This window comes from Gossypium hirsutum, chromosome A06 (genome assembly GCF_007990345.1).
Source record: "Gossypium hirsutum isolate 1008001.06 chromosome A06, Gossypium_hirsutum_v2.1, whole genome shotgun sequence".
Lineage (NCBI taxonomy): Eukaryota > Viridiplantae > Streptophyta > Magnoliopsida > Malvales > Malvaceae > Gossypium > Gossypium hirsutum.
This window is the reverse complement of record NC_053429.1, coordinates 92,312,350-92,330,029: the sequence shown is the minus strand read 5'-3', so window position 1 is coordinate 92,330,029 and position 17,680 is coordinate 92,312,350. Positions and strand designations below refer to the sequence as shown.

General features: G+C 37.5%; 1 non-coding gene across 1 annotated transcript; it reads left to right on the top strand.

Annotated features, from left to right (window-relative positions):
* The first annotated feature begins 568 nt into the window (after nt 1-568).
* On the top strand, nt 569-675 carry LOC121231677 (small nucleolar RNA R71). The gene has a single exon (XR_005929733.1). It is a non-coding gene; the product is annotated as a small nucleolar RNA R71 (small nucleolar RNA).
* The last annotated feature ends 17,005 nt before the right edge of the window (nt 676-17,680 follow it).

The following is a 17,680-nucleotide window of genomic DNA, read 5'->3' as shown; positions in this document are numbered from 1 at the left end:
ATGCCTGATCTTGTTGGACATTTTATCATGGCATGGGTTGATTATAACTAGATGATACCCTATTAACATTTTGTCTAACAGTATTATTTGAATTCCCTGTACCTTGATTATTCCAACCAAAGTTTGGATGTTGATTCCTCCCTGGATTGTAGGTGTTAGAATAAGGATTGTTATTCCGGTTGAAATTACCCATTTAGTATACATATGCTGGGTTTGATGGGCATTCATCAAACACATGGTCTTCTCCATAATAAACACAAAATGAGTCTGCTGATTTCATCTCCTGGACTACAATTGGTCTTTTTATTGTATTGATCATATTAGCTAAAAATGATACTTCGGCTTTGAATGAAGTGATTGCATCAAGTTCAATGGTGTCAATGAATCTCCTGTCAATCCCAACTTGCGTGATAGGATATTGATAATCATTATTCGCAATCCAATCCAAAATCTCATATGCTTCATTATAAGATTTGTCTAACAAAGTACTATTGGCAAAGGCATCGACTACCATCCTTGTATGTGCATTCAGCCCATTATAAAACATTTCCATCTAAGTCCAGTGCTAGAACCATGTATAGGACATTTTCTAAGTAATTCATTAAATCTTTCCCAGGCTTCGTAAAATGTTTCATCTTTTGATTTTCGAAAAGATGTGATGTCATTTCTAAGCTTGGCATTCATGTTTGGCAGATTATACCATAGCAAAAGCATCTAGCACAGATCATTCCATGATGCTATTATTTTTGACGGCAAAGCATTAAACTACACTATTGCACGATCTTTCAATAAGTATGGGAACAATTTAAGCCGCAAGGCATCTTTAGGAACACCCTGTTATCTAAACGAGTCACAGCCTCTAGAAAAAGCCTTAAATGTAGTCTTTGATCTTCAATGGGAAACCCCTCGAATTGTCTAACTATTTGCAACATTTGAAACATTATCGGTTTCAACTCAAAATGTCAAACTTGTATGTGTGGTCTGACTATCTCTGGATTCAGGTCATCCAAAACTGAAACTACATGCTTTCAAATTGTCCTGTCTTAGTCATATATCACATGATGAATAGGAAGATTGAGATCTCGACCATTTGGATTTAATGGATCATTCAGATCAGGATCATTCCCTTCCCTAGCCATATTATGTAATTCTCTTCTCCTCATTCACAAAGTTCTCTCGATCTCTGGGTCAAAAGGATACTCTTCATTAACAAGAATGCCTCCACTCATGCACTTATAGTAAACATGTAAAAATTAAGTACAACTGAGTTAGATAAAACTAATGAAACAAAAGAAAATAACAAAACCAAATTTCACCAATTACTAATCCCCGAAAATGGTGCCAAAAACTTATCGCTTGTGAATAGGATGTGTGAATTGTACAAGAATACACATAAAAAAGTAATAAAGTGATGAGTGAGATAATCTTTACAGGGATTAGATAGGTATAGTTTGGTTGAGTTATTAAAGTTAGGCTTGATTAATGCTAAAACAAAATAACAGTGAGAACATAGTGGCAAAATGAGAAAATGATGATGCATAAAATGTGTAAAACAAAACAAGTAAATGAAACAAGAATGTCACGATAGAGCAATTACAGACAAGAAGATTAAGGAACTACAATGTTGATTAAGACTACTGCGATTATTGATGCATCTACCTTCCCTAACTATTAATGCCATAGTAAAGTCTTGAACATTCTACTGCTCGATAGGTTTCTATAGCAGTCTTCTACTTTCGAGAGCAAAACCTCGGATTACCTCCTCTAGGGTATTATATGTTTATAGACTTGAGTTTGGCTACCACTAATATTGGCTACCTTTTTATTATTCACTAATATTATCAAATGTCTCTCTAGTTAACCTAACCCTATCAAAATTAAGTTATCCTTAATAACCTGTTGCACATTTGTCAATACACAGCATGTATAAAGCATGAAATATCATTGAATAAAATAGCAAAATAATTCTAACTTAAACTATAAACATTAATAAAAATTAAAGGGTTCAACAAAGTGAGCCTAAGAGATTTAACATTAATAGAAATTATAGGGTTCAACAAAGTAATCCCGAGCCTAAGAGATTTAGCTCATACCTAGGTAAATCAAGTTTGAGTTTAAAGCAGTAACCAACATCTTATTTAACAAATAAGTAGAAAAAGAAATGCGATAAGAACAAACGAGAAAATCTGAGATGATATTTTTCTCCTATCTAGCTCTTAACATTGGTAGCGCAATGTCTTGCAGTTGCCAAAGATAATGCAGTCATTTTCTCCTTCTTCTCCATCTTCCTTCTTGATCCTTCCCTTTTTTTTTGTTAAAAGTTGCTCTCCTATTTTTCTATCAAAAAATGGTTCCCTTTTCTAAGGCTTCCTTTTTGGTTATGATAAGTTTGACTTTCTAGGGTAGGTCCATCAGCCCATAATCCTTTCTCACTTTTTCAGGTGGATTTATCTGGTTCAAGTTTAGCTGGGGTTGAGAACAGTAAGCCTTGAGTACTGACTAGGCATCTTCCAGGCATTGCCATAGAATTTGTGTTGGCAAACTATCCAAAATTTGTCACGGCAAACCTTCAATCGCTTACTCCTTTTCCTACACTCTGAACTTGCCAATCAACCACCAAGCAAGTCCTCCCCATAGGCAATTAAAAGCAACATGTAATAACATTTAAGTACAATTCGAGCTCTTTAATGCAATGCTCTAAAAATACCAATACAATATTCTAAAATACAACTAAACTTACTTAAGTACAGACAATTAACTAAGCCTAAGGGCATGAAATATAACTATTTTCAAGAGTTATCAGCAACACGTGCAGGAGCTCAATCCAGAACAGATATTCAAATAGAAACCTCATGTATGAAACTTTTACTCGATCCATCGAAATCATTCTAGAAAATTCATTTCTATTTCTTATAAATCAAATTCTTACTATGGTGTCAACTAAATATATATATATAATTAACATCATTTTATATAGAATTATAACCAAAAACAATAGTAGAAACTTATGTGTCAATTGATTCAACTAACAGTGACTAATTTGTGATTTTTCCCTTTTCCTCGTACGTTCGCCACTTATTGAGATGCTTGATCTAAAATATAATATAATTTAATTAAAATCACTCAAACCTCATAGACAATTAATTCATACACTAAAGTCCTTCAATTACATTTACAATTTTACCATTAAACTTTGTACTTTATAAATTTAGTCCTTAACCCCAAAATATCAAATTAAGCACAATTAAGTTCAAAACAAGCTAGCTGAATATCCTATAAGCCTAGAACAACCTATATTGTCCTCAAATTCTCAATAACTCTATGTAAACTTACTAATTTAACAACTAGATCTTTAATCATCAAAATCACTATAAACTAATTAACAAAATAAGAACTATCAAGCTTACAAAAGTATCATTAACCTTTAGAAACTCCAAAAACTCAACGACAACACATTTGAAAACATTTAACAATTTTATGAATTAATCCCCGGGTTAGCTAGTTTAAGCTACAACGATCTCAAAAACATAAAAATCAATAAAAAAACATAAGTCAAATACATACCATGCATAAGAAAACAAGCTTGGTCAAAAGCTCTTGTAACGCCCCAAAAATGTAAGTGCTCATTTTTTGTGTGATGTGTAACACAAATGCATGCTTGTTTCGATGGTTAAGTGTCCTGGGAAGGGCTTGAGAAGTCTCGAGTTCAAGCCTGGGCAATTGCAAACTTTGTTTTTAAGAATAACCTTTGCCTATAGTTAGTAGTCTTTTAATTTGTTGTGGGTAAAATTTGTCATAAGGAGGTTCCTAGTCTAATGGTAAATGGCGTGTGGGTCTTCCTTAGGGTCTAAGGTTCGAGCATTGGCAGTGTAGAAGGAGCTTACTATTTTTGCTACAGGTGCTAGGGAGGTGTCTTAGGTTGACCAAAATTGAGAAGGGTTGTGGGAGTTTGAATGGACGGTTGAGTAGAATAAGGTGGAGATTTTAGGAGAGGGATAAGGGGAGGAAAACGTGGTGTTTGAGGTGAAATAGAGTTGTGCCAAAAGTGGATTGTGAGTATAGGAATTTTGTCTGAACTGGATTTTCTCTCAAAAGTTGCAATTTTTGTGTGTTTTCAGGATTTTTTTGTTTCATGGCTGAAAGTGTGATTGTTCCTGAGGGTGGCGTGCAGTTTGCTTACTTTGTTTTCGGGTAATTGTTTTACTACTGATTCTTTTCCCTTAGGCCAAACTCACTCTCTTTTTCCTTTTTGTCAACAGTGTCTTTTGGAACCGATTACTTCATGTGTTTTTCCCCTTTCTTCACTTTAATGGTGGTCGCCTAAATACTCTATCCTTTCTATTCTTTTAGTTGCTAGCCCTTGCCTTAAGCCGATTCTCTTCCTCTTTTCTTCCCCAATCGGGTATTGTTCCCTAGACCGTATATCTTTCTTTCTTTCTTTCACCCTCACGATTTCTTCTTCTTCTTTGTACCTTGTGGCTAAGCCAAATACTTATTCTTCTTCTTCTTTGGCAATTCTGGGCTTTTGTTCAATTGATGTGAGTAAGTGGTAATCTTTCTCCTCTTTAAGTCATGTTAATAGTTTCATCTGACATCTTCCTGTATTGCCGTTACTGATAAAGGTGCAACCTTTTCATTTTGCATCAGTTATTCTGTGTGTTCGGCTTATGTGTGGATAAACCGATTACTCTTCTCAACTGTTCTTAGTCCTACGTGGTGGTAAACGCTTAAAAGTTTAAGATATGTCTATGTTGGGTTTAGATTCTTATGAATCGATTAACTGTTTTGTGAAGGTTAAAGCATTATAGAGATTGCATTGATTCTAGTTCTAGAGGGGGCTTTATGACTGTTTGATTGGTATGTAGTAATGAACAGGGTTAAGTATCTCTAATGCGATGGTATCGGGTTAACCACGAATTAGAACTACTGATGGGGTTATTTTTATCATATGTATTTGATCTTGGAAAGCGTTTCAACTACAATCCATAATAGATGTGTAATCACACTTCTTCAAACACGAAATGGCAAAAGCCAAAAAACTAGTACCATCGATGCCATACGGGTGTGCACTCGCTCGTGTGGTCATCTAAACGTATAAGCGCAAGCATGTGATTGTAGAGACCACCACAAGCGATTTCGTGGGCTTAGGTCGTTTTGGGCCACGTTAGGTCGAAATGGGCCGTGTGGGCCCCACACAGGTAAACCATATGGATGTGTGGAGTTTTGTGGGCCAGGATGTGTAGATCACACGACCAAGGTGATTATTGGGCTTAATGGGCCACACAGCCGTACAGGCCCACATGGGCCGTATTATGGGCTTTGGGGCCATTTCCACTTTTGACTACTAAGGTCGCATAGGTCGCCTAAAATGACTATTGGCCTACTGATGGGTCGGTAAGTACAATTAGACCCCATACTGATGAAATGACTGTTATACCCCTATGCTATATTTGACTGTATTCGAGCATGACATTTTGCATACACGTATATATTATGACATGACATGTTGCATAGGGTGGGTTTGATATATATATTGAAGGAAGTGTACTGTACTAGCAGCTCTGCTGCAAACACTGATAAGTGCCTCAATCGGTGCTATATTTGGAATGTAGGGATGGGTGGGTCGATTTTATCCCCACATGGACTGTAGGGCTGGAGAGAGTGGAGTGTAGAGAATGGATGGGTAGGATCTCTGTTGCATTTTCTGATACTGTTATTGTAATGGACTAAAGCCCACACTAATACAATGGGCTAAAGCCCACACTGATACTGTTATTGTAATGGGCTAAGGCCCACACTGATACTGGACTGTAACTAAAATGGGCTTAAGCCCAACCTATTTTGCCTACCGTTTGTTTGTTTATTAAAAAGGGATTACACACTGAGTTTTCATAAACTCACCCCTCTGCTTTCCTATGTAGGTAATCCTTAGATGGGTCAGTGCTGCAAGGGACTCGATGGGGGCCACATGACTGATTTTTATTACTGTCTCTGTTTTATCCTTAAGTTAATTAATTTGGATTTTTGGTTATGTAATAAGGCCTCTTAAGGTTTCATTTTTAAATTTTGGAATTTCCAAATCTTTTATTACATCTGCTACATTTAGGACGCGATTTTTCAAAAGGATATATGTTTTCAAAACAACACGAATGCACAAACACATTTCTCTAGCTTCTGCAAGAAAAAATGTTTTCGAGAACTAATAACAATTTAGCATCCTTTAAATTTTTCTAAACAAATTAGGTTTTTATAAACAAACATGATGCTTAGAGTTTTTTGAAAGATCACCACAAGGGATTTATTTTTGTACGAACTTTTATTTGAATAGAACGATGCTTTCCAAAACACACTTCAATGTTCCATCGCAAATTTGGCCATAATGTCTAAGCCAGGTTTGGGGTGTTACATTTAGTGGAATTAGAGCCAAGTTGCAAAACTTTGCTATGGATTTGTGTTTTCTTTAAAACTTAAAATTTTTGAAAAAAAATTATTTCAATTGATTTGAAATCCTTGGAAATATTTTACCGAAAAGAGTGGTACACCAAGTCTCTGGCACTGACTTTGAAAGTTTTCTAAAACTACTACTTGATTTAGTTGAAAGACAGAGATTACCGAAGCAGTATACTGTACTGAAATAATCTGTTTAGGGTAACCTAAAACTGTAGTTAGACTGCGATTTGCAAAAACAAAACTTGAATTACTAATAGTATTCTCCATAAAATACCCTGTAATAAACACTAAAATTATAAACTGATTCATAAAATTGTTAACACAGATAAAACACGAATCGAGATGAGCACTAGAGGTACTCATAGAAGGGGTACAAGAGGCCGCGGCAGAGGCCGTGGAGGTGCTCAGGTTGGGTCTTCAACATCGAGTCATATGCCTAACGTTGAAGCTAGAGAGGCACCGGCTTCACTTGAGACTGGGTCTCACGATAGAGCGGACGACGCACTGTCCCAAGCCATGTTGAGAATTTTGCAAAGAGTCGTTGGGCCCAATATTGGTACTATGAGACGTGGGTCGGTTACGGAACGACTTCGGTCCAATGGGGCTGAGATTTTTAAGGGTATCACTGGAGTTGCCCCTAATGTGGTTGAATATTGGATGGAGGTCACTGAGAGGATCATGGATGACCTCGACTGCACCCCTGAACAAAAACTGAAAGGTACGGTGTCTTTGCTGTGAGATGAAGCCTATCAATGGTGGCTTACCGTTAAAGAGGGAACTCAGCCCGACCAACTAACTTGGGAATTCTTCAAAACTTCTTTCCAAGGAAAATACATGGGCGCTAGTTATGTGGATGCTCGGAGGAGAGAGTTCATTAATTTAACTTATGGGGATAAGTCTGTGGTTGAATATGAGGCAGAATTTCTGTGATTGAGTCGCTATGCGCGAGGCATAGTGGCAACAAAATATGAGCGTTGTGTTCATTTTGAGAATGGCCTCAGAGATAATCTAAGAGTTCTGATAGCTCCATAGAAGGAGTGAGATTTTGTTGTGTTGGTGGAAAAGGCAAAGATTACAGAAGATGTGAAGCGCGCTGAGCGCCAAAGTCGTGAATTGGATAGAGGAAGGAACAAAAGGGTTTGGGAACCTTCAAGAGGCCTAAGAAAAAGGCCAGAATTGATGGGCCGATTAGAGTTGGGCCCCCTGCTACTGCTTTTGGGTCGTAGCCTTGTACTGTTTGTGGGAAACACCATCAGGGTGAATGCTAGGTACAGATAAGGGCGTGTTTGAGGTGTGGATCCTTAGAGCATCACGTCAGAGATTGTCCGTGTAGGCTCGATCAGATGCTAGCTACTGGTATGGGTACTGTCCAGCCATCGAGAGGTGTTCAGTAGCCACTGAGAGGCCGTGGTCAGGCCAAGGGTGGAAATGGTATGGGTCGTGGCCGTAGAGCACCGAGCAGAGGTGCTGGTCACAGTGAGGCGAGACAGCCAGCCCTAGTTTATGCTGCTCGTCACCGAGAAGACAGAGATAACCCAGATATTATTACGGGAACGTTTTTAATTTTCAGTGTAGCATATACTGCATTGATAGATGTATGATCTACCCATTCCTATGTTGCTTGTACTGTTAATGAGAACTTGGGGATTTCAGTTGAGAATACTTCGAGTGGAATTATTATATTGAGTCTGTTGGGGCAGTCCGTCAAAGTTAATAAATTGTTTAAAGACGTCCCTTTAGAATTACAAAGGGTTATCTTTCCAGTGGATCTGATGGAACTCCCTTTTGGAGAGTTTGATTTGATACTGAGCATGGACTGATTAGTTAAGCACCGAGTAAGTTTAGACCGTGCCACTAAACGAGTAGTACTAAGAACTGAGAATGGCGATGAGGTAATGGTAATTGGGGAATGACGAAACTACTTGACTAATGTGATTTTTGCATTAAGGGCTGAGAAATTGGTTCGTAAGGGTTGTGAGGTATATTTAGCTTTCATCAGTGTTTCAGAATCTGAGGGTTCCTCTGTTAAGGATATCAGAACAATCAAAGATTTTTTGGACGTCTTTCCCGATGAGCTACCTGGGTTACCTCCAAACTGTTAAGTAGAATTTGGGATTGAGCTCCTGCCTGGTACAGCTCCAGTGTCCATCGCCCCTTATAGAATGGCACCTAAGGAGTTTGTAGAACTCAAAGCTCAAATTCAAGAGTTACTGGATCGAGGGTTCATCAGCCCTAGTGTGTCTCCGTGGGGAGCACCGATTTTGTTTGTGAAAAAGAAGGATGGAACCATGCGAATGTCCATTGACTATCGGCAACTGAATAAACTGACCGTTACGAATAAGTACCCTCTACCAAGGATTGACGATCTATTCGACCAGTTTCGTGAAGCGTCAGTTTTCTCAAAAATTGATCTTCGATCTGGGTGCCATCAATTGAGAGTCAAGGAGACTGATGTGCATAAGACAACGTTAAGGACTCGGTATGATCATTATAAGTTCCTAGTGATGCTGCTGGATTGACGAATGCACCAGCGACTTTTACGGATTTGATGAACCATGTGTTCTAGCCCTATCTGGACCGGTTCGTTGTAGTGTTAATTGATGATATTCTGGTGTATTCGAAGACTGAGATTGAGCATGATGAACATCTTTGAGTGATTTTGTAGATTTTGAGAGAGAAACAATTGTACGCCAAATTCAGTAAGTGTGAATTTTGGTTACAAGAGGTGACATTTCTGGGTCATGTGGTATCTGCTGAGGGGATTAGAGTTGATCCTCAAAAAATTGAGGCTATTTTGGATTTGAAGTAGCCTAAGAATGTATCAAAAATTTGTAGTTTTCTAGGTTTGGCAGGGTATTATAGACTGTTTGTAGAGGGGTTTTCGTTGATTGCTGCACCTCTGACTAAGTTGTTGCGTAAAGGGGTACTGTTTAATTGGACTGGTAAGCAACAAGAAAGTTTTGAGAAACTAAAGAAAGTTCTGACTGAGGCTCCTGTCTTAATGCAGCTAGAATCTGGGAAGGAATTCACTGTCTACAGCGATGCATCACATGTTGGCTTGGGGTGTGTGTGATGTAAGAGGGTAAAGTTATGGCATATGCGTCTTGTCAGCTTAAGATGCATGAAGAGAACTATCCAAAACATGACTTAGAGTTGGTTGTGGTGGTGTTTGCACTAAAAATTTGGAGGCATTATTTGTACGGTGAGAAATGTATTATTTACGTGGATCACAAAAGCCTCAAGTATCTCCTCACTCAGAAGGAGCTAAACCTTAGCTAGCGTAGATGGGTTACGCTGCTTAAGGATTATGACTGTTCGATTGAATATCATCCTAGTAAGGCTAATGTGGTAGCCGACATACTGAGCCGTAGGGCTATTACTGATCTGAGGGCAATGTTTGCTCGACTCAGTTTATTCGACGATGGTAGTTTGCTGGCCAAACTTCAAGTTAAACCGAGGTGGATTGAACAGATTAAGAGTAAACAGTAGGAGAATGAGTTATTGGGTTCTCGATTCCGACAGATAGAGAGTGGAGAAACTTCAGATTTTGGACTGAATAGTGAAGGGGTACTTTATTTCTGTGGGAGAGTCTGTGTACCGAAAGATTCAGATATGAGGTAGTCCTTACTCTATGCATCTTGGTGAGAATAAGATGTACCGAGACCTTCGAGAGTTATATTGGTGGTCAGGTCTTAAACGTCAAGTTACCGATTTTGTGAGTAAATGCCTAACTTGCAAGCAGGTTAAGGCAGAGCATCAGTTGCCTTCAGGGTTGCTTCTGTCAGTTAAGATTCCGCTTTGGAAGTGGGAAAGAGTAACTATGGAGTTTGTTAATGGGCTACCCTTAATGCCTTCTAAGAAAGATTCAGTATGGTTTATTGTGGATCGGTTGACTAAATCTGCCTATTTCAAACCTGTTCGTACTGACTACTCATTCCAGAAACTGGCTAAGCCGTATGTGTCTGAAATAGTGAGATTGCATGCGGTGGCAGTCTCTATAATATCTGACAGAGATCCTCGCTTCACGTCTCAATTTTGTAAGAAGCTACATGAAGCACTGGGTACAAGATTGGATTTCAGTACTGTGTTCCATCCTCAGGTAGATGGTCAGTAAGAGAGGGTGATTCAAATACTGGAGGACATGTTAAGAAGTTGTGTGATTGACTTCCGAAGCAGTTGGGAGGATTACTTGAGAGTTTGCTTACAACAAAAACTACCAATCTAGCATACAGATGGCACCCTACGAGGCATTATATGGTTATAGGTGTCGGACTCCTTCGTGTTGGACTGAGTTGGGTGAGCGGTAAGTTTTGGGTCCTAAATTGGTTTTTAATACCGAGGAAAAAGTTAGGTTGATTCGAGATTGACTAAAGGCGGCATCAGATAGACATAAATCGTATGCAGATCTAAAGCGTTAGGAGATTGAGTATTCTGTGGGGGACTTGGAGTTTCTTAAGGTCTCACCATGGAAGAAGATTACGAGATTTGGTTAGAAGGGCAAGTTAAGCCCTAGGTTCATTGGGCCTTACCGTATACTGAAACGTCTGGGACCTGTTGCATATCAGCTTGACCTACCCCCAGAATTGGACTGGATTCATGATGTATTCCATGTCTCAATGTTGAGGCGATATCGCTCTGATCCTGCGCACATTGTCTCAACTGAGGAGATTGATGTTTGGCCAGATCTAACCTTTGAGGAAGAGCCGATCTGGATCTTAGACCGTGATATGAAGGTTCTAAGAAGGAAGTCAGTTCCATTGGTTAAGGTGCTATGGCGAAATCACAATTCTGAGGAAGCCACGTGGGAACCCGAAGAGGTGATGCGATAGCAATACCCTCATCTATTTTGACCATGTAAATTTTGAGGTCGAAATTTTCTTTTAGGGGGTAGAGTTGTAACGCCCCAAAAATGTAGTGGTCATTTTTTGTGTGATGTGTAACACAAATGCATGCTTGTTTCGATGGTTAAGTGTCCTGGGAAGGGCCTGAGAAGTCTTGAGTTCAAGCCTGGGCAATTGCAAACTTTGTTTTTAAGAATAACCCTTGCCTGTAGTTAGTAGTCTTTTAATTTGTTGTGGGTAAAATTTGTCACAAGGAGGTTGCTAGTCTAGTGGTAAATGGAGTGTGGGTGTTCCTTAAGGGTCTAAGGTTCGAGCATTGGCAGTGTAGAAGGAGCTTACTATTTTTGTTGTAGGTGCTAAGGAGGTGTCCTAGTTGGCCAAAATTGAGAAGGGTTATGGGAGTTTGAATGGGCGGTTAAGTTGAATAAGGTAGAGAGATTTTAGGAGAGGGATAAGGGGAGGAAAAGTGGAGTTTAAGGTGAAATGGACTTGTGCTGAAAGTGGATTGTGAGCATAGGAATTTCAGCTGAATTGGCTTTTCTCTCAAAAGTTATGGTTTTTGTGTGTCTTCGGGATTCTTTTGTTTAGTGTCCGAAAGTGTGATTGTTCCTGAGGGTGGCATGCAGTTTGCTTACTTTGTTTTCAGGTAATTATTTTACTACTGATTCTTTTCACTTAGGCCAAACTCACTCTCTTTTCCCTCTTTGTCAACGGTGTCTTTTGGAACCGATTACTTCATGTGTTTTTCCCCTTTCTTCACTTTAATAGTGGTAGCTGAAATGCTCTGTCCCTTTTATTCTTTCAGTTGCTAGCCCTTGCCTTAAGCCGATTCTCTTTTTCTTTTCTTCCCCAATCAGGTATTGTTCCCTAGACCGTATATCTTGCCTTCTTTCTCGCTCACGATTTCTTCTTCTTCTTTGTACCTTGTTTCTAAGTCGAATACTTCTTCTTCTTCTTTGGTAGTTCTGGGCTATTGTTTGATCAGTGTGAGTAAGTGGTAATCCTTCTCCTCTTTCAGTCATGTTAATAGTTTCATCTGACATCTTTTTGTATTGTCGTTCCTGATAAAGGTGCAACATTTTTGTTTTGCCTCAGTTATTCTGTCTGTTCGGCTTATGTGTGGATAGACCGATTACTCCTCTCAACTGTTCTTAGTTCTACGTGGTGGTAAGCACTTAAAAGTTGAAGATATGTCTATGTTGGGTTTAGATTCTTATGAATCGGTTAACCGCTTTGTGAAGGTTAAAGCATTGGAGAGATTGCGTTGGTTCTAGTTCCAGAAGGGGTTCTGCGACTGTTCGATTGGTAAGAAGTAATGAATAGGGTTAATTATCTCCAATGTTATGGTATCGGATAAACCATAAATTTGAACTAATGATAGGGTTTTTGTTATCATAGGTGTTGGATCGTGGAAAGCGTTTCAACTACAATCCATAATAGGTGTGTAATCACACTACAAACGTGAAACGACAAAAGCTAAAAAACTAGTACCATCTCTGCCACACAGGTGTGCACTTGCTCGTGTGGTCATCTAAACACATAAGCGTAAGCATGTGATTGTAGAGACCACTACGAGCGATTTCGTGGGCTTAGGTCGTTTTAGGCCACGTTGGGTCAAAATGGGTCTTGTGGGCCTCACGAGCTTGTGGGTCCCAAACAGGTAAACCACACGGATGTATGGAGTTTTGTGGGCCAAGATGTGTAGATCACACGGCCAAAGTGATTATTGGGCTTAATGGGCCACATGGGCGTGTGGGCCCACATGGGCCTTATTTTGGGCTTTGGGCCCATTTCCACTGTTTGACTGCTAAGGTCGCATGGGTCACCTAAAATGACTGTGGGCCTACTAGTGGGTCGGTAAGTACACTTAGACCCCATACTGATGAAATGACTGTTATACCCCTATGCTATATTTGACTTTATTCGAGAATGACATTTAGCATAAACGTATATATTATGACATAACATGTTGCATGGGGGTTGGTTGATATATATATTGGAGTAAGTGTACTGTACTGGCAGCTCTGCTGCAAACACTAATTAGTGCCGCAACCGGTGCTATATTTGGAGTGTAGGGATGGGTGGGTCAATTTTATCCCCACATGGAGTGTAAGGTTAGACGGAGTGGAGTGTAAAGGATGGATGGGTAAGATCTCTACTGCATTTTCTGATACTATTATTGTAATGGGCTAAAGCCCACACTTATACTGTTATTGTAATGGGCTAAAGCCCACACTGATACTGGATTGTAACTGAAATGGGCTTAAGCCCAACCTACTTTGCCTACAGTTTGTTTGTTTTTTAGAAAGGGATTACACATTGAGTTTTCATAAACTCACCCCTCCGCTTTCCTGTGTAGGTAATCCTTAGGACAGTGCTGCGAGGGACTCGATGGGGGCCACACGACTGGTTTTAATTACTATCTCAGTTTTATCCTTAAGTTAATTAATTTGGATTTTTGGTTACGTAATAAGGACTCTTAAAGTTTCATTTTTAAATTTTGGGATTTCCAAATCTTTTATTATATCTGCTACCTTTAGGACGCGATTTTTCAAAAGGATATATGTTTTCAAAACACCACGAATACACAAACATGTTTCTCTAGCTTCCGCAAGAAAAAAACATTTTCGAAAACTAATAACAATTCAACATACTTAACATTTGTCTAAACAAATTAGGTTTTTATCAACAAACATGATACTTAGAGTTTTGTGAAAGAGCACTAGAAGGGTTTTAATTTTTTATGAACTTTTATTTGGACGGAACAATGCTTTCCAAAACACACTTCAATGTTCTATCGCAGATTCGACCATAACATCTAGGCCAAGTTTGGGGGGTTACAACTTCCTATACTAACAATGGTGAATTTCGTTTTTGACAAAATCAAATGAAAAGGATGGTGCCTACTTAATCTTTTATTTTGTTTTAATATTATTTAAATACTAATTTACAAATCTAGCCTTTTAAAAATCACCTAATTTCATGTTATAAAAATACCATTATAGTCCATTATAACAAAAATCGATGGAATGACCTCTTAAGGCCTCTTTTTCATGTTTTTCTACTCATTTGCTACAATTAAGCTTATACAACTAACTTAAAAAGCTTTTCAATTTAGTCATTTTTACTTAATTAACTATCTAAACAGCAAAATTACCTAACTAGATTTTAACATAGCACTATAATAACTCTTTAAATAATTAATAACTAATAAAATACTAACTTTTTGGTCAAAAACATGGTCCCATAACCACCGTTTTTGACACCATTGAAAAATGGGATGTTACAGGTTATATAGAAATAATTATATAAAATGTTTATACGAAATGTTTATATGAATAGTTATTTTAAAATGGATATTTGAAAGGAACAGTTGGAATGGAAATATGGAATGTTAAATAATTAGATGTTGAATGAATAATATATCAAATATGTTTACTTGTATATGTTTTATCAGATGATAAAGTTATAAGTTTTGTATATGTGAACTCATTAACCTTGTGAGACTTGTGATATGTATGGGTTAATAATAAACTCATGACCTTGCTTATGAATTTAATTACGAAATGTTTAAGTTATAACCTTTACGACATGTTTAAGTTTAAGTTTAATATGAACTAACTAAGAAAAGATTTGCTTACATCTGTTGTATTTGATTTATTGTAGATCATCAAAAGCTTATGTCGGTTGGAAGTTAGAGTTGGAGCTTACACTATCTGTTCAACAATTCTGTATAAACTATGATTATTTTGATTTAGGTTATAAGTGGCATGTACTAGGAGTTTGAGTTTAATGGTGTTGTTTTAAACTTTTTTTACGTAAGGTTATTGATGTGTATATATGTAGTAATTTGGCTCATATATGCCCATATGAATGCTTTTTGTTATTTGGTTCATGCCTTATGAAAATGGTTGCTGATTTGGTAAAATGAATGTTAATGAAAGGAATGAGATGGCATGATTGGTAAGCTTATAATGCAGGATTTGTGGTTATTGAATGTGAACTTGGTTGATATCTAAATTGTGGTACTAATGAGGGTACATTGGTTAGATACATAGGTTCAATGATTTGGTGTGTTTTTAGCATGTTTAAATGTGTTTTAAATAGGTGAAAACGGTTGGAAATGGATTGGCTTGTTGCTTAAGAAATGATAGTTGATTTTTCTTATTTTAGTAGTCATTTTAGGCTCACACGACCTAAGACAGGAGTTGTCACACGATCGTGTGTTTTATTGATTTTTAGCTACATGTTGGTTTAGATGGTCACAGTGAGTTACACGGCCTGGCAACACAGACGTGTGACCCATGTTTTCAAAATTTTCCATATTTTTCTATCTTATTTCAAATTAGTCCCTATTTGTTCCCAAACTGATTTTAAGGTTATGTAGGCTCAATTTAGGACCTATATTAGTATATATGCTATGAATAATGATTAGTTTTGAATATTTGATATTAAATTAATTCAATTATGATGCCATTTATTTTATTTTGTGCTGTAATACTCCGTCACTCTAATCCGGCAACAGAGACGAGTTAAGCGTGTTACACATTACTCTACATGCTAAATAATTTGCAAAATCAGCAAACCAAGGAATTTTATGGATTTGGCTTACCTCGAACATATGCTCATTTGAGAAATTTTCATTGATAGGAACAAGTGAGTGAGTTACCTCATTTTGTTCCAACCTTGACAGATGGTCAACTACTTGATTTTCAATTCCCTTTCTATCTTGGATCTCAAGGTCAAATTCTTAGAGTAAACTATCCACCAAATCAAGCTCGATTTTGCATCTTTCTGCGTGAGTAGATATTTGATGGCCATATGATCAGTAAAAACTGTGACTTTTATACCTATAAAATAAAAACGAAACTTGTCAAAACCAAAAGCTATAGAAAAAAGTTCTTTTTCAGTTACAGTATAGTTAACTTGGGCTCCTATCAAAGTTCTACTCGCATAGTAGATCAGATGGAATACTTTGTTTCTTCTTTGCCTCATCATAGCTCTTATAGAAAAATCGCTAGCGAAACATATCAAGTCAAAAGGAGAGTTTTAGTCTACTGTAACGATTATTGGGCTGAAATTAACCAATTTTTCAATTATTCAAAGGCTTCCAAGCATGCTTTGTTAAACTCAAAAGTTGTGTCTTTCTCTAGTAAAGTACACAAAGTTTGGAATTTTTTTAAATATTTTTGATAAACCTTCGATAAAAACCAGCATGGCCTAAAAAATTTCTAACTCCTTTAACAGTGACTAGTGGTGGTAATTTCTCAATTCCATCCACTTTTGCTTTATCGACTTCGATCCCTCTTCTGGAAATTTTGTGTCCTAAGACAATCCCTTCCTTAACCATAAAGTGGCATTTCCCCCAGTTAAGGACAAGATTTGTCTCTTCACATCTCTTCAGTACCTTAGCCAAATTACTCAAACAAACATCATATGAATTAAAAAAAATAGAAAATTATTCATGAATACCTCAACAAAATTTTCAACCATATCAGTAAATATTGCCATCATGCATCGTTGAAATGTTACAGGTGCACTACATAAACCGAAAGGCATGCACTTAAAAGCAAACGTATCATACATGAAAGTAAATGTTGTTTTCTTTGGTCTTCCGAGGCTACAACTATTTAGTTATATCCCAAATATCCGTCTAAGAAACAGTAATATTCATTATCTACCAGTCTGTCTAACATTTGGTCCATAAAAGGTAGCTAAAAATGATCCTTTAGATTTGCCTTTTTAATTTTTTATAGTCGATATAGATTCTCCAACTTCTAACCGTCCTCTCGGGACTAACTTATTTCGTTTATTCTCCAAAATTATAATCCTGCCCTTCTTGGCTACACAATGTACCGGACTTATCCATAAACTATCTGAGATGGGGTAGATAATTCTCGCATCTAACCGTTAATGACTTTCTTTCGAACTACCTCTTTCATAATAGGATTGTGTTTTCTTTGTCCATCAATTCTAACTCTTTCTCCTTCCTTTAAGATAATCTTATGCATACAAAAGGACATGCTTATTCCTTGGATATTAGTTATGGTCCAACCGATCACCTTTTTAAATTTCTTTAAAACTTTGATCAACTGCTCTTTTTGGGGTTCTGTTAGTTCTATTGAAATAATCACAAGCAATGTAGAACAGTTACCTAGATAAATGTATTTCAAATGAGAAAAGAAGCACCTTTAGTTCAAGTTTGGGTGGTTCCTCGATTGACAACATTGGTTGTGTGAATTCCTGAGCTTCCAACTCCAATGGTTCAAACTGTGCTAGTTGAACATAGTCCTTCAATCTGGCTTCCATGAAAGTCATATTTTCCTTACCTTGTTCATCTTCCAATGGCTCATACCCTATAAGGTGTTTTCCAATGGGTCTTCTATAGA